The sequence below is a fragment of the Panthera pardus genome, unplaced genomic scaffold (genome assembly GCF_024362965.1).
Source record: "Panthera pardus isolate Hobbes unplaced genomic scaffold, ASM2436296v1 HiC_scaffold_8, whole genome shotgun sequence".
Taxonomy (NCBI): Eukaryota; Metazoa; Chordata; class Mammalia; order Carnivora; family Felidae; genus Panthera; species Panthera pardus.
The window spans coordinates 94,366,591-94,385,310 of record NW_026527013.1 but is presented as its reverse complement, the minus strand read 5'-3'; the positions used below and the strand labels follow the sequence as shown (position 1 = coordinate 94,385,310).

Below are 18,720 nucleotides of genomic sequence, written 5' to 3'. Positions count from 1 at the left end.
CCTGCAGTGAGAAAGGGTCAGTCTGCAACTCATTAAAAGGCAGAGCAATAAGGTTTATTGATGAATTGGGTATAGGGTATGATAGAAAAGTAGGAGTTAAGATGACTATAGAGCATTTACTGATCTTCAATTTCCAGGTTTCAAAGATTTAGAATTTCATATTCAACTCAAATATTACCCTGAGAATACATTAATCTTTCGAGGCTGATTCAGAAGGTACTTAGTTTTCATGGAGTTTCAGAGTCATCATTCAAGCAGGGATAAATGTTAAAATATTTAATAACCTGCAAGGCATGGGCACTGACCAATCAGTGCAGAAACTAGTCATTATGCTATAATGGTGTGCATTCGCTGAAGATCAGGCCTTGTTACAAATATCTATTGTTCTAAAGCTCTAGCTGAAAGTGCTCACCAACAATTATATATTTATATGTCTCAAAAGATCATCTAATGCCTGAGTTTATTCTCCACTAGACTGTATTATAAAGTCACAACATAATTCAGCCAGTTGGTGTAGAGCAGAAATTTAAAGGCATATTCTAGGTTTGAGGATTAACTGACAAAGAAAGGAGAAATGGGGAGAACAGTTCTTTTTATAAAGTCTTTAAAAAATTATTATTATCTAAAGTCTGGTATTAAAAAAGCAAGATATATTTTAAAAATTAATTACATCAAATGTTCTTGTAAAACAAATTTGATCTCCTTAACTTTGTACTCCCCACAAAGTAATTTAAATAATTTGCTATGATTTCAGGAGGAACAAGAATTCCATTACAGATAAAATTAATACAATCTTGCATTTACAAGTAAATTATTAGTCTTGCAATTAATGACTGCACATAAATATTAGTTCTAAGAATTGCCTCTATTTAGAGTTTGACAGGATATGCTAATAGAAAATTTTTTCAGAAGTACAATATGTCAGATGTAGCAATGCATAAAAGAGCCAAAATTGAAATATGCCATATGAAAGAAGAAAAAATAAGGAAGAATGAAGTGGTCCTACGTCTACCTTCCATCACTGTTCACATAGACTCAATTCTTTTAGCAAATGTTACCTGGGCACCAGCCTGGATACCAGGAGCTGCACTGGACACAGAAATGAGTAAGTCCTGGTTTTAGATCAGTGGCACAGAAACGCAAATAAAGAATTACAAACACAGGGTGAACAGTGCTGCAATGTGGATATGGACATAGTCCCTTGGGAGCCCAGAGGCAGAGCCACTGTTTCTTTTCCAAATGAAGGCAGGATAAACTCAAATATCTGAAGCTAGCCCCACTAAAACACAGAAGCTGCTCTCTTGTATCCAATGCCTCTCAGATCTTAACTGCCAAAGTACACAATTTCAAATGGAGGGTTCGCTCACATTTTTTTTTTTTGCCGTGAACATGCATTACATTTATCATTACATGAAAAAATTAGATTTTAAAAACGATTTCCATTATGAATAAAAGTAATGTTCCATTAGAACAAACAGAACATAATTAGTCATGCAAGTTTTAAAAACAAAAAGGTGCTGAAATCAGTGCTCCAAATCACTAACAGGTATGTTTAATAAAATATTCGACTGCCTCTGAATAATTTTATCGGATGATTCAGTTATTTGCATATGAGTGTTTTACACTGTTCTGCTTTAAGTTTACTCTGTCAGTTACCACTTTAATGTCAGCTTTCTCTTTCCAATTATGCTTAAACTAGAAGTTTAGAATGTTGTGATTTAAAGCATTGGCTAACTCTGAGCATAACTGAGGAGTGCAATTAATTTAAACCTGCAGGCTGATTTTCACCTTCTCGTCTTATTGCAGGGACACTGTGGAGGATGATCACACACAGTGGGAGACCAGGGAGGAGAGCTGGGGCACAGAAGAAATCACTTGCTATGCGATATGATGGGGGTGAGAAGACAGAAAACTGGAAAGGTTTTCCCTCAAACTGCCGCAATTTGTTGAAATTCCACAGGAAAACAACTGGAGAACAATGACACACATTCTAGTTTCCCCGCTCTAAAGAGCCAAATCTGCAATAGCTTGAGGCATTATGAAAGCATATTTTAACCCACAGGAAGAGAAAACCTAAATTGGAATTTACTCATTTGCTATAGGTATGTACTGTAGACATCGGGAAAATAATTTCAATTAATTTTTCCCCTCATTTCTTTCTCACCAGTTTTATGTTTGTTTTGTATCTTAAGGGATACTGCTGTGTTTTTAACTTCAATAACAGGAAAGCATATGAGTAAATAGTTAAATCAACCAGCCAGTTAAAAACCTCAAGTATGTTCAAAGGACTTGAGAGGTGAAATCAGGGTTTGTAAACCAACACTTTTCTTTCTTTTTGGGGGGAGGGGCAGCAGTAAGAAGAGATCTTAAAAAGTCTAAAACTTTAGTTTATCTTTTGCAAACAGATTTAATATCATCCAATGTAAATAACACCATAGAATAAGTCTTTTATAAGTTAATATAAAAATGAGTATGTCCAAAATGCCACAGGAAATGTTGGATGTACTAGATAATTAACTCCTCTAAATGCAAACATTCACAATTTAAATCTTTTAGGATTATTTTATATTTTAACAGATACATTTACTCTTTCTTACTGAGCTTGTAAGAAAGTAGTAATAATTTCATCGAAGAACTGTGGCCATCCTACTACCTGGCAGAGGTGGTGAACCTGAGGCCTTTTTTAGGATTATTTCGGTGAGGCAAAAAGGCTCTGGTTCTTTAGAAGGTGAACAATGAACACAGTTATGAATCACTCTGGTGACATTTCATTTTTAATTTTTTTTACGTTCATTTATTTTTGAGAGAGAGAGTGTGAGCAGAGAAGGGGCAGAGAGAGAGGGAGACACAGAATCCGAAGCAGGCTCCAGGCTCTGAGCTGTCAGCACAGATCCTGTCACGGGGCTCAAACTCACAAACCTTGAGATCATGATTTGAGCTAAAGTCGGATGCTTAACGACTGAGCCACCCAGGCGCCCCCACTCTGGTGACATTTCAATCACTCTTATTACTTGTTGATGTAACATATAATATTCTTAAGTCCTTTAGGATGGGAGGCATGAGTATTCTTTCTTTCTCTCATTTATTCTACAAATATTTATCATGTGCCTACTGTCTGCCAGGGCCTGTTCTAGCACTGTGGACATATAGTAATGCACAAAACATGTCATCATAAGTAGCCCACAGTAAAACATGGGACTGATACTAATGGATCATCAATAAAAGAAAACTGTATTTACAAGTATGTGGAAGAATTTTCATGCACTTTACTTTCTTTTATTAGGAAAACTGAGCCAGTGCTGAACATTTCAGTTGATAGTCCTATCAGGACATAGAAAAGTCGGGTTTAAACTATCTATCTACAGCTCTTAGAACAGAAGTAAAGCAGCACTCCTGCACAGAAGATGAAAGTTTACCCCAGACAGAGAGGGCTAAACTTGTTGCAAAATAAGGGGATTTTAAATATTTCAACTCCAAAAAAGCAGAGTGACCCAAATGGGCAGTTTAGAAATAATGTGTATGTTTGCACAACTGCAATTCAGTTTTAACACACGTGATATCCCCAAAGTACATAATGACTGAGATTTGATACAGCTCCAGTGTTATCAACCAGAGGTTGTGACATGACATATTAATGCTGAACAGAACTCCACTGTCTCTGTCACCCAGAGGGCTATCTCAAAATGCTGAGCAGTCACCCTCAGAAGTAGACAGAGGAGACTGAAGCACTCTGACCCACCCTGGATGCAGCAGATCAGCTTTTAATTCCTAACAGGGTGAGTTTTAAAATAAGTAATCTCTGAGCAACTTTCGGAAACAAACGTTCTACTATATTCATTAAATATTTTTACTTCTCATGTCTTGGCTTTTTTTTTTTTTTTTTAACGTTTATTTATTTTTGAGACAGAGAGACAGAGCATGAACGGGGGAGGGGCAGAGAGAGAGAGGGAGACACAGAATCTGAAGCAGGCTCCAGGCTCCGAGCCATCAGCCCAGAGCCCGACGCGGGGCTCGAATTCATGGACCGCGAGATCGTGACCTGAGTTGAAGTCGGATGCTTAACCGACTGAGCCACCCAGGCGCCCCTGTCTTGGCTTTTCTAACACACACGCAAATGTGGCTTTGTGAGTGCGTATTCCCTGACGGTCTTCAAACTATCCAACCTAAAAGTCATGGAACGCTTCCCTTTCCATACACTGTTTTTCTCTAGAGAAGTAAAGTTTAACCATTAAAGTTTAATCATATGAAAGTCTACAGTGTACTATTCATAAATAAGAACATATCTCTACAGCTCCCAGAAAAGAAAGGAAAAGAAAGGTTTTGCATCTTACTCTCCATGGGTCCCCACTCACACCTCTATCTAAACTCTCCTAAGGGAGAAAGAGAGGGCACTCAGCACCTCCCCCAGGCAGTGTGAGCAATCAGGTAGTCTAACTGCTTCATTGTATGTATGAGTAAACTGAAGTTGGAAAGGTTGAGTGGCCTGAGGCCATGATACAGGCTAGTGGCAGAAGAGGAACCAGGACTCTGTTCCCAGTCTACTTACTGTTTGTTACTGAAGAGCCGGGATACCCAAGCCTCCTATTTGATATTTAGCAAACATTTTTTGTATATTAAGTAGTTTGCAAATAGGAATTCACTTTAGTCTTCATGCCAACACTATGGGGGAGGGGCTATGGTTACCTCCATTTTACACATAGAGAAACTGAGGTAGCAAGACACCGGGCGCCATGTCCATGTTACACAGCTCACAAATAGTAGAGCTGGGATTTTTTAAAGTTTACTTACTGAGAGAGAGAGAGAGAGAGAGAGCGCGCATGAGTGGGGAGGGGCAGAGAGAGAGAGGGAGAGAGAGAATCCCAAGCAGACTCCACACCATCAGCACGAAGCCCAATGTGGGGCTCTAACCCACAAAATCATGACATCATGACCTGAGCTGAAGAGTCAGACACTTAACCGACTGGGCCACCCAGGCACCCCCAGAGCTGGGATTTGAACCCAGACGGTCTCGATGTGGAGTCCATGCTCTTAGCCACTATACCGTAACACCTTTCTGTGTCTCTGTTGGAAGAGACTTGACATTTGACCTCAACAATGCACAAAGCCAGCAGCAGCACAAAGAGATCAAAACTTCTGTAACCAGCAATACAAAACATGCACACTTCCAAGTATATGACATTCTGGAAAAGGCAAAACTACAGAGACTGTAAAAAGATCAGTGGTTGCCAGGGTTAGGGGAGAGGAAGGGAAGAGTGGGCCATGCACAGAGGACTCTTCAGGGTGAAATTATTCTATAGGATACTGTAACAGTGAATACATGCCATTATACATTTGTCCAAACCCGTTGAATGTACAATGTTCACCAAGAGTGAACTTTAACATAAACGATGGACTCTGGGTTATAATGATGTGTCAAGGTAGGTTCATCGATTATAACAGATTTACTACTCTCATGGGGGGATTGTGGATAACAGGGAAGCTGGGAAGCTGTGACTTTGTGCAGACAGGGTATATGTGGAAAATCTCTCTACCTTCTGCTCAGTTTTGCTGTGAACCTAAAAGCGCTATAAAAAAGTCTTAAAAAAAACATGCACACAAACAATACTCTCCCCACTCCCATTGCATTTTCCATATGCTGTCAGTGCATTAGCTTTTTGCCTAGGAGAGCATATCTGTCTTGTGTTCATAGGAAATGCCAGACAATGTCTTCCAGGTTCTAGTACCTTGGACATAACACTTAACAACATAACAACATAACAACAACAACAACAACACCAACCTTTTGGTGTCTCAGTTTCTCTCTATCACAGGTGGGAGTAGTGACAGTACCTACTTTGTAAATTTACTGTGAGTGTTCAATAAGGAAATGCATCTCAAGAGCTGATAAGTGTCTGAAGCACAATAAACATTCAATACTTGCTAGCTATTACTACTACTATCACAACTATTATTGATATGCTTGAAAAACTGACCCTCTTGCATCATGAAGTTATCCCTACCCAAGGCAGACATACTGCATATTGAAAGCAGTATTACTCTAGGGAGGATAAATGCTCAAGTTTTCCTAAAGTACCCCTCTTGAGGTGACAGTTAAAGAAATGAATAAAAATCACAGACACTTCAATACTTTTCTAAATCCTTACATGTAATTCTGTGATTTTTAATGCACTAGTGGAGAGCAAGGATTAGTATTCTGAGAGAATAGCGATTGTCCTTTTTAACAATCGAGAGATTATTAGTTGGATTTACAAAGCTGGCTCTAGAGGTGAAAGCATCTGCATACATACACATGTATGTTCTTTCTTAATAACCTCCATTGCAAACATTATCATTGTCTGTCAGCTACAAAGATGTTCTGACAGCGCTGTCTCAAGGACAAGTGTAAGTGAAGGAGATTTCCTCAGGTCTTACAACTGAGCTAATTATTAGTCATCAGTCTATCATGCCTTACTTGGATATTTGGGGGTGAAATATTACTTGCATCATAAATAAATAAATAAAGATCTTTCCTTTAACCTCTATACCAGGAGAACAGTTATTATTCCATAGTCATGGATTTGTCTTGCAGGAGCCATACGATAATGGTCTGAAGAAGTTTTTAAAATCAACATCATTTTAAACAAATCAAGGCTGATTCACTTATTTTAGTCAGGGGTAGCTGATAAGCCTAGAAGTCATAAACCCTAGTATGGGAGATTAGATCATTATTCAGTAAATATTTCTTTCTCGTCCCTCTCTTCACCCCTACTTCAGGTGTGGGGTTTGCGTCTCTGCCCCATGGATATGACATTTGGCGTGAACAATGGATGTCAGTGGTATTGACACAGTGGAGGTTTGAAATGTGTCTGTGGCATTGTGCTCTCCCTGTCTTGTCACAGGAAGAGCACTATTTCATAGCTGCCATTCCAAGGAGGATGAGAGATGTGTGGAAAGACCAGAACCCAACCTGCATCTATCTTGGAGGAGAACCCTGCAAAAAACCAGGACAAAATCAGCTGAAACCCAGCTCACCACACAGGTATGAGCAATTAACAGACAACTTGTCTATGTTTGGCACTGACTTAGCAGTGTTTTTTTTTTTTCTGAATCCTATCATGGCAGCATTGACTGCTGTGTGTGGTTCTGGCCCCATGCTACCTTGTGGGGCTTTCCTCACGGAGCTTCAGCTTCATGCATCTTCCTGTCTTTGGCCCTCTTTTGATGACCTCGTGAGAGAATGTACATGAAAGCATTTGGCAAACAGTCAAAAACTGTACAATGCAAATAGCATCACCAATCAACTAGCACCTCGATGTTCTGTCATTATTCTGTGTTTCTAAGAATTCTCAAATGCTAAAAATTTTTCACAAATTCTCAAGTTATGAGCACCATACTGTTCTCTGTGCACTTCTAAAGTCCCAGGGACAGAGGAGACAAAATCCTTCCTTCATCATACCCTTGGTTCAATCACTTAGTCATGAATCTCTCACAGTTGTGTAGAATTACTGCTCAGGATGGCTAACTGTGCAAGGCTTAGACCTGTGGGGTCCCACTCCTTACCTGGAGACACAGTTAACTACGCAAGGTACTGTGGTCAGACCCCACTTGCACATAGGAATCAATTTGTCTTGTTTTAGATCTGAACTTCCAATTATCTGTCTCCCTAAGATCTTGATTTTTAACGTTTCTGGAAACATGTTTAAAAGTTCAGGGTCGGGGTACATGGAGGACCTTTTGCAATGCATAGATTTCTAGTTATAAATTTGCTGGCATTATGGTGAACAGGATAAATATAAAACATCAAAGCAACAAAGCAATAAAACAACAAAGCAGTAACATAAAACAACAAAGCAATGACAAGCGTATGGCTGGTTTACGGTAATGTGAATGGCATTATAACAACTCAAGTGTTCTATTTTTTAAAGGAGATGACAATTATTTCAGTACCTTCAAAATCATCCATATCTTCATTTGATTCTGATCTCACTTGTAGGCTAAATTTCTAGTTCTCTTCTTAGACATGATGTTAACCAAATGACACATATTGGACAGAATACAAGGATTTTAGTTCTTTGAGGGTGGGCAGTAGGATTATTAAAGAGATGGAGAAATCTTTACTTGGTGACTGGCATTCCAGACAACTTTGGTGAGATGAGGTGTGGATAATTCCCCAACTGAATTTTATGAACTTCCAAGAGTGGGAGTAATGAAACCAGTCTACTTAGGATTCCATTTCGTTTTGTTTTGTTTTGATAAGGCTGCAATCAGAAGAACTTCATTTCTCCTTGAAATTGTAATCTTATTACATTTTCTTTGGCATTTTCTAGACGCTCTGCTAATTTGTATCATTATTGATGCCCTCTAGTGAAAATACATGGGGAATTCTTCAAGTAGATACAGAGAAAATAAGTACAGATAGTCCCTGCTTTGCACTGAAATGGGTTTTTACAATTCATAAAGGTATTTCCCCCCACAGATCTGCCTCCTGGGGAGGAACTGAACCGTTATTTTATGTTTTTTAGTGATTATCAAGATTTTGGGCTGTTTCTTATTTTTATTTTATAGCATGGGCCATTTCTATGGCTTACTTCAAAACACATCCTTGGTCAGCTCTATCCCCCATGTCTATGGCATCACTGTTAACTGCTGTGACAATAATTTCCCCCAAGCTCATGCTTTCCGTTATAGATCCTTCTCAACCCAGAGCTGTAGACAAAAATTCCCAGTCAAGAGGACTTAATGCTTTTTAGGTGCGGCCCCTTTCCATCTGTGCAATAGGCCGTGCTGTTTTGTAGCCAGTGGGTCCTTTTGAAAACATAGAACATCAGCTTCCTTCTCTGCTCAACAACCTTCCCTGCTCAGTGATTTCTTCTTAGACTTCAAATAAAATCCTAACTCCTCACCTTGGCCTTCCAGAACCCACCCCTATGAATCACCTGTGGCTTTTCATGGTCACATTTCTCCAGCCACACCAAATTGTAAGCTTCCTGCTCTCTGATTCTCCATTAGCACATAAGCTCCACACGGAAAGAGGTTTTATCTGCTTTGCTCACAACTGTGTCCTCAGGCCCTACGGTGCTACCTGGCACGTAGTGGCGGACTTGAAAAGAATCCAAACCACGACAGTATCTGAAGCACGTTACTGCTGATTGAATGTGGCCTCTCAATGTTGGCATGCTCTCCCCCACTTGCAGCGACCTGTGACGTCCCAGCATTACTGCCACAATCAGAGAGTGCGAAAAAATAAAGGCAATCTTCCCTTCCTGTCATGTTTAACCTTTTCTAAATCTTTCTCTGTTTTATAAAGTTCACTTCATTCATAAATTTACTCATTAACTGGCTTTTTCACTATGTGACCAGAGTGGCATTTATTGGTGGGAGGAGGAACTACAAACTTGGAGAAGACGGAGGTTGATGGTGGGTGGAGAGAGTCTAAATGTCCTAATCCTTAAGCAGACCCATGGAGTTTTTAGCAATAAAATCTGAGATAAGAGTCAGATATTTGCATAATAATTTTTAAAGTCCACTTTTATAACCATCACATAGTTAGACTCTTGTGCACCCAGATGTAACCTATGGTCATTACAGTTGCTATCAATCAATATAAAAAAAAGGCATAAAAAATGATTCTTGAGATAAAGCATAAAGAGCGAGTGGGAAAAGAAATACCAGGCAGAGGACACTATATAAATGGTACAAAATATTATTTTGTAGTTACATGCCTTTAGCAGCTTAAAAGTACTTTTATATCAATTATACAGTTAGCTCAAATCTTCTTAAGGATAGGTAGAAGAAAAGAAAATACAAAGTGAAAAAGAGAATGTAAAAATACATTATCTCATTTAATTTCCATAGGACTTTGTGAGTGGGATGGAGCAGACATTATTCTTCTGCAAGAGCAAGGAAGATGTCTCTGCATGTCCACAGGGGTTCCCTGATTAAAGGTGTGGTCTCTGAAGGGCAACATCCTGGCATGAAGATGTCCTCCTTTCAATCTTCCTGCACTGAATATTCCACACAACAGTTTCTGCTTTTCTCTCAACCTTCTTTTTTTTTTTCAATTTCTTTTTAACATTTATTTGTTATTGAGAGACAGAGAGAAACAGAGCGTGAGCAGGGGCGGGGCAGAGAGAGAGGGAGACACAAAATCCGAAACAGGCTCCAGGCTCTGAGCTGTCAGCACAGAGCCTGACTCGGGGCTCAAAAGTCACCAACCGTGAGATCACGACCTGAGCTGAAGTCGGTCGCTTAACTGACTGAGCCACTCAGGCGCCCCTTTCCATCACCTTCTTAAAGACTAGGGGAAAGCCAAGAATGTGAGTCAAGGCTAAGGGTCCAAACTTCCTTAGCTCTGCATTCATGAAACTGGGTAATTCCCGTAATATGTACTAAGGACTGAATATCTGAAGCTAAACATCCACAGGGGGCTTTTTGGGGCTGACAATTTATTGGAAGCACAGGGCTAAAGGGTTTAAAAAGATGCCCCTCTTAGCAGGTGGAGGATGGTTCTCGTATCTATAAGAAGGTATAGATCTTCCCAAGGTGACGTAAAGCAGGGCTGAGGAAAGCCTAACAGTTCTCCCTCATACCCTTGTGTTCGGGAAAACGATTTGAAGATAGGGGTGAGAATACCAGGCTGGGAACTGGCAACCCGTGTGGGGTTGAGTTTTGATTTCACCACATCCTGGAGATGTAGCCTTGGGCAAGCCACCCAATCTCTCTATGCTTCAGTTTCTTGTCTGTAAAATGGGATAAAAGTTTTAGGGCAACAACATTATAATAACTCAGAGTTATTCTAAATACCAATTGAGGTAATACATTAAAATGCTGTGTAAATAATAAAATGCCACATAAAATGTAAGGTGTTGTCACCATGGCATCCTATTTCTGAAAGAATTTATATGTTCCCTCTGGAATTAAGTCTGGATTTAGCTTTTGGGCCCCAGTCAGGCCTGTGAATAGGCAGGACTTGAGAAGTTCTTCACCCAATTATAAGTCATAGTATCTATCTATATTTTTAGATTTCTTTTATTTCTTTTCTATTATCCTCGTGCTCTGCACATAATTTTATTCATTTCTTTTTTTAAAAAGTTAAGTATAATTTACAACACAATGTTACATTAGTTTCAGGCGAATAAACATAATTCAACATCTGCATACATTATGTTGTGCTCACAAGTGTAGTGGCCTTTTGTCCCCATACAACACTTTTACAATACAATTGGCTATATTAATCCCTGTGCTGTGTTTTTTATTCCCATGACTTACTCATTCCATAGCTGGAAGCCTGTATCTCCCACTCCACTTCACCCATTTTGCTCCCCCCACACTCTTGCCTCTGGCAATCATCAGTCTGCTCTCTGTATTTATGGGTCTGTTTCTGCTTTTCATTTATTCATTTGTTTTTTATTTTTTCAAGTTTTTATTTAAATCCCAGTTTGTTAACATACAAGGTAATATTCGTTTCAGGTGTAGAAACAAATACTTGCAGGTGTATGTAGTAATTCATTACTTACATACAACACCAGTGCTCATCACAAGTGCCTTCCTTAGTGCCCATCACCCAGTTGGCCCATACCCTTCCCGCCTCCCCTCTGGCAACCAACCCCATTTAAGTGAAAGCATATGGTATTTGTCTTTCTCTGTCTGTAACTAAGTCCATATTTAAATGTTGCCTTCAAGGTCAATATGTCTGTGGGCTTAGTTTTGGGCACAGAATGTTTAAAATACTACCATTCTGCAATTTGCCTCTGATGGCAAATTTTTCTTTTATTTCACTTCATTCATTGAAAAACATTCTATCTTCATCAAATTTTCCTTAATCAAACAGCTTCTTGTATTAGATAACTTTTTCAAAGGAATAATATCACTTTAGAAATACTCTGTACTCTAGCTTGATTTGGGAACATAGATATATTTTAATCTAAATTTTATTTCTTTTAATTGCTTATGGTCTAGCAACATTTTTTCTTTCTGAATTTTACAGTGCTTTCCTTTTTTAAACTCCTGAATAATAATTTGTCACTAACTGAATGCTGTTTGAATGCCCCTTTTGTTGGAAGCACTTAAGAGATGAATAAAAGTATCATACATTGGAGTCTCCATGTTATTTTGAGGCCAAACCTCTTTATACAAAGAGGTATTTGTGGTTCTATGTATTTCACTAAATCCAGAGATCAGATCCTCTCTAGTTTTCTGTTATTTTCTTTATAGACTAACTGTCAATACAACTCTCATTGGAAAAAAGTCAATGAGAAATCATGATACAGTAATTAGGGTACAGATCCAGTAGCATGATCTTCCATGGTATATGCTGGGAAAAAAAAGAGCACTGAAATGAAACCCAGGAAGACTTAGGGTCTACATCCACTTTGGAAGCCCCTTCACATCTCTGACCTCAGGTTCCTAACCTTACAAAGGAGGCTGTAACGTTCAATTTGCTTAAATAGTTACAGCACAACCAAAACAGTGCTTATGCTCCCAGCCCCGAGGGTCTTCCTCAACAGAAGGAAATTCCAAAGTCTTCTCAGCACTCCAGTCACCCACCCCAATTCCACCAGCCTGGAGAGCCTCCAATGTCTACCTATGTTCTACCCTGATTTAGGATTATCACAAACCTGCAAAGCATAAAACAACACATCAAATATGTATGCGATGTGTTTTTTAAAAACCGTAATGCTAACTCTGTCTTATATAACAAAGAATTTCAGGGATCATTTCACCGGAGACATATAAACCATGTTGCCTCTGTCAAAGCAAAGGAGCGGTAGGCGAGGCAGGCAGGAGAAAGTGATCCTGGGATTCACGTGGGGAAGCTTCTTACTATCGCAGAGGGAAACCAAGGCACTGAGCCTTGTGTGCAAGTGTCCCATTAACGTGTAACTATGAAACAAGCGAAGCGAAAATTGTCTTAGTTTTACAGTGGGCTTTTACTTTGTGTTAGGGAATGGGGCTTGGCCTCTGATGAATCTAATATAATCAGATACGAGAGAATTACTGAAGTTCTAAGAATAACCTCTTGCCTCTGAGGCTGGCCCTCAGCAAGCGTCTGAGCATGGTGATAAAAGGAGACACTCTGATGTAAGAGAGGGAGACGGGGAGAGGAAGGAAAAAGGGGAGGGAGAGACCCCTACTTTTAGACCATATACCACAGAACCACAGAACTTTTCTTTGAGGGAAAAGAAACAGGAAAGCAATAGGTTCAAAGCAACAGACTCACTTCCCACTTCTTTGAAGAGAAATTTAAATAGAAGGAAATGATGGAAAAACAGCACCTCCCACAGTCAGACTCCTTATTATATGTAACACAAACGTGTATGTATAAGTGTGTGCACGTGTGTGTTACATATTGACTTATTTATTTTATGCAGCAGTGGCCTGTCCTGGCTGCCTGGTTGCTATGGGAATAAGCAAATTCCCATAGGAGGTTAAGGAATGAGGTTGAGGAATTTGGTGTCAGCAGAAATGTTAAGAGCAGAAGAGGTCAGCAGCCTGTGTATACAGGCTGAATACTAAAGAAAAAGACCCAGATGTTACCCAATTGTTCTTTTAATATTTTGGCAATTGTTCTTAAAAATGTTTCTCTAGTTTTGCCATACTTTCCAAGGGAAAACCATGTTAAATTCTCTCCTAAACCAAGAAGTTGAGAAGGTAACGTAGTTTTATTCATGGCACATTTTATCTCTCTCCTAGACTCCTGCCACAGTCTCCTCGCTGGTCTCCCTGCTTGTGCCTGGGCCCCAATTCTCAACACAAGAGACAGGGTAATCTTAGTAAACTGCAATCCAGGTCGTATGCAGACTTATTCAAAATCTTCCAGCACTTTCTATCTGGTTCAGAGTACATGGTGATGGAATCCTATTAGCACAGTCCTTGCTGTGTCTGACCTGATTTTATACTCTCCTCTTCCCACTTTAGGACCTCTTTGTACTTGCTGTTCTGTCTGGAAAGTTCTTCCTGCAAATATTTTCGTGGCCCTCTCTCTCTCATGTCCTGGAGTAAAATGTCATCTTTTCAGTGAGGTCTTCTTTGATTACATTAAAATTTAAAATTGTGAAGTGCCCCCATTTCTTCCTCTATTTCCCTCCAGAGTACTCATTGCCACATAGTATACTATATATTTTATGTATTACATGTGTCTCCTATCTGTCAGGGATCTTGTGTGGTTTTTTTTTCACTGCAATATCCCCACTCCCTAGCCATACACATGGTACTCAATAAATATTGTTGAATAAATAAAGAAATTGGACTTATTCTATAGAAGTTAACTATAAGGATAAGTTAATTAAAAAAAACAATAACAAAAAAGGCCTTTTAGGTATTTAGAGTAGAATATGTTAAAAGCAAGAGACGCAACTTTGTAGCTTTTATTCATAACCTTGATCATAGCTATAAAATAACTCATTTGAAAACAGTTTTCTTAAAAGGTACATATATAGAAATTTGTACATATATTTCTAATAGCAACTGATCTTTTAAAAAATGTAATGACTGCACTGTTCTAAACCACCATAGCTTTTGTTCTCATGAGGCAAAATTTATTCAGTTAAGCAAGTCAAGTAAGACATGAGAGTAAGAATTCTTTTCAAAATTGCTTTCTTCAATATGTAAAGAACCCATAGAAATTGATAAGAAAACAACATACAACTCAAGTGTAAATTGGGTAAAAGATATTAACTATTCACAGGAAAGGAAATTAAAGTGATCTTCAAACATATGAAAAGATGCTCAACCTCATATAAAAAGGAGAATGAAATTAAAAGTTGTGTTGAGATTCCGTTTGTCACCTAACAGACTGGCAAACTCTAAAAATTCTGAAATGGAGAAGCAGCATTCTCATATATTGCTGGTAATATATTATATTATGTATATATCTCATATATTGCTGGCCAACTGGCACCATTTCTTTGGACAGCAATTTGACAGAGTGCTCAAAATTACAATTTTGTATATGTATTGATATTTAAGCCTACCTCTGGTAATTTATCCTTCAAGATATACCTGCAGGCATGCAACATGTGTGTATATATATATATATATATATATATACACATATATACATGTATGTATACATATACATATATGTACAGGGTTATGATATTTATAATAGCAAAAGTCTGGAAACAACCCAAATGTTGATAAGGAGGGAATTGGTTCAATCCATACAATGGAAAACAATGCACTGGCTTCCTCTATACAATAATAGGACAAGACTTACAGGATGCATTAATGAGACAAGAAAGACCCAAAATTGTGTTTAATATTGGAAAGTAATAAAAGGGGGGCCTGTGGTGGGGGCAGTGGTTCTGGGGAAGTGGGAGGATGGCAGACAGGGTTGGGAAGGCTTTGCATCTTCTTTTTCATATTATTTGATATCTTGAGTTGCTTAAATTTATTAGCTATTAAAAAATTAAGCCAAGTATGTATGATCTAGTGACCACACTCCTTGGTAGCTGCCCAAACGAGCTGGAAGCTTATGTCCATACAAAAACCTGCACACAGGTATTTATAGCATTTTTATTCATAACTGCCAAAACTTAAAACAATTAAGGTGTCCTTCAGTAGGTGAATGGATAAGTAAACTGAAATATATCATGATAATGGGATATTTAGCACTAAGAAGAAATCAAGCCGTGAGGAAACATGAAGACAATTTCAGTGCATATTACTAAGTGAAAGAAGCCAATCTGAAAAGGCAACACCCTGTATGATTTCAACTTTATGACATTCTGGAAAAGGCAAAACTATGGAGACAATTTTAAAAAAAGTGGTGGGGCGCCTGGGTGGCTCAGTTGGTTAAGTGTCCAATTTCAGCTCAGGTCATGATCTTGCAGTTTGTGAGTTCGAGCTCCGCATTGGGCTCTGCGCTGAGAGCTCAGAGTCTGGAGCCTGCTTCGGATTCTGTGTCTCCCCATCTCTCTGCCTCTTCCATACTCATGCTCTGCCCCTCTCTGTCTCTCAATAATAAATAAGCATTAAAAAATTTAAAAAAATAAAAATAAATTAAAAAAGTGGTTGCTAAGGGTTAGGAGGTTAGGGAGGAAGGACAGGCAAAGCACAGAGGATCTTTAGGGCAGTTAAACTACTCTATAGGATACTATTATGGTGCATACATGTCATTATACATTGGTCCAAACCCACAGAACACACAACACCAACAGTGAACCCCAATGTATACTATGAACTTTGGATGATGATAATGATGTGTCAGTTTAGGTTTATCAAACTGTAACAAAAGCAGCACTCTAGTGGGAGATGTTGATAATGGGTGTGTATGTGGGGCAGGCATGTAGGAGCAACCTTTGTACATCCTGCTCAATTTTGCTATGAGGCTAATACTGATCTAAAAAAAAATCTATTGAAAGTATATCCTTAAGGTTCAAGCTGTTTTGCTTTCCCTCTGATTTTCTAAGGCACTCTTTGGGGGTAGTATAAGGAGTTACAGAGTGGGGGGCGGGGGCAGGTAGCCCCTAGCACTGGTATTTTTCTCCTCTAGGAATGCATTTCTTCTTCCCCTGGAGGAGGAGGTCCAGGAAGTCAGAGACCAGGACTCCCCTGATGGTCTGATTGAGTTTATTTATTGAGAGAGAGACTGAGAACACAGGGGAGGGGCAGAGAGAGAGGGAAGAGAATCCCAAGCAGGCTCTGTCCTGACAGTACACAGCCCAACCCGGGGCTCTAACTCACAAACCCTGAGCTCATGACCTGAGCCGAAATCAAGAGTCGGTCTAAGCCACCCAGACATCCCCAGGTTTACTCTTATCCACAAGCCCCAAGCTTTGCGTGGAATATCTTTCTTGTTTTCAGCACCCATGCCTTTTACCATCTAAATGTGTCCTTCTGGTTCCCTGTCACCTTTTATGTATGGTCTGTCTTGACACTTGTACATAATATTAAATAACTTAAACACACACTATCTTAATTTATCTATGTTCTACACTCGAAAAGTCATATGAAGAGTTTCTGTTTTAAACATTGAGTATAATTCAGGGCAACAAATATTTATTGAACACTAAAATACGAACTATGCACAGTCCCTGATCTCATAAAGTTCCCAATCTGTTAGCCTAACTTGCACTACATCATAGTACTTTCCAGAACACATTTAATAAATGCTTTTGTACCTTGTTGATGAAGATTAATTCTAGTCACCCCAAAATAAACATATCACCCCATCTTTTCTAGTGCAGAAACTTGGCAGGCCAAAATGACTGTCTTAATTACTCCTCTCTGCATCTAACTTCATTTATTTAAAATCTTTTTGTATTCTCCTCTATTTTCCTAGGACTTGAGATTTTAGATACCAACATGGGGAAGCTAACCTTCTTTCACAGCCCACATTTGGAACATTTATAAAGAGCCGTGTTCTCAGATTCCATTAGGAACAGCTGGAGCAGTTAAAGGGTACTTCTCGCTTGGTTAAAAAAAAGAAGGAAAAAAATCCATCTTAAATTGTTAAGTTTCTATAGTCTTTCAGAACATAGAAGCTAACTTAAAATTTTCAGTAAGAGTACAAAGAGTCCTCGGGGCAGCCCAAGAAGATAGAAGAATTCTTAGCACACTGTACACTTTCAGAAGAAAAATACTGAGAATAAAAATAGTTTCCTAACTCAGTCATTCTTTGGGATTGATAATTTATTCCTGATGGTTCCCAAAAAAAAGGGGAAGAGGAGCAAGAGAATAAACTTGGCTCCCATAACAGAAATTATTCATAGTTCTTTTCCTCATAAAATAATGGACTATTAGATCTTCTACAAAATCCCTTTCAGTAATTTTATTGTGGGTCTGCACTTTATAATCTATGTTTTGTAACAGAGCAAAGAGAAAAAAAACCCAAGAGAATTATATCACAATAATTCACACCATTGATTTTCATTAAATTTCCAATTCCAAACTTTTCATGTGTCCTATAAAAATTTTAAATTACCACGTTTCAGATTCTTTCTCTAAAGTGCAATCATTAGAACTGAAAGTTTCTTCACTGCCACCTACTGGTGAAGAAAAAAATGACAATTTATTTTAAAGGTTTGGCATTTTTCTCAGATTTTCCAGTTCAGAGGTTTAAATATTTTACACTAAAAAAGACTGCATAGGGGCGCCTGGGTGGCGCAGTCGGTTGAGCGTCCGACTTCAGCCAGGTCACGATCTCGCGGTCCGTGAGTTCGAGCCCCGCATCAGGCTCTGGGCTGATGGCTCGGAGCCTGGAGCCTGTTTCCAATTCTTTGTCTCCCTCTCTCTCTGCCCCTCCCCTGTTCATGCTCTGTCTCTCTCTGTCCCAAAAATAAATAAAAAACGTTGAAAAAAAAAATTTAAAAAAGACTGCATGCTGTCAAACAGACATTCAAAACATTTTATATGTTAAAACTCAAACTAATTGACTGTATATCAGTAGTTTTTAAAAAACAAATCAAAATGTAAAGTTTTCGTTTTTACAATTTAATTCTTTTCCTAGTATTTTTATAAGGAATCACGCAGACCGATCATAGTACCCTGATTTAAATTTTGTTTTATAGACACGGATGTTAGTCTGATGACAAAATAGTTACATTAAGATTAGCCAGTCAACTCAAAGGAGGTACATACGGTGAAAATCTCTCATGAGGAATGCCATTAATTCCATCTTTACAGACAAATAAACTGTAAAAACAAAAGGGCCCCTCCACTAATAGGCAGGATACACAATGGCAAGTAACCAGGATTTTTCAAGGTATAATATATACGCTTGAGGGGGAACACGTATCT

At 38.7% G+C, this 18,720-nt stretch overlaps 1 protein-coding gene across 7 annotated transcripts in view; it reads right to left on the bottom strand.

Annotated features, from left to right (window-relative positions):
- CDK14 (cyclin dependent kinase 14) overlaps positions 1 to 18,720 on the bottom strand; it is a 621,048-nt gene that overhangs the window by 148,275 nt on the left and 454,053 nt on the right. The gene's annotated exons all lie outside the window — the stretch shown is intronic.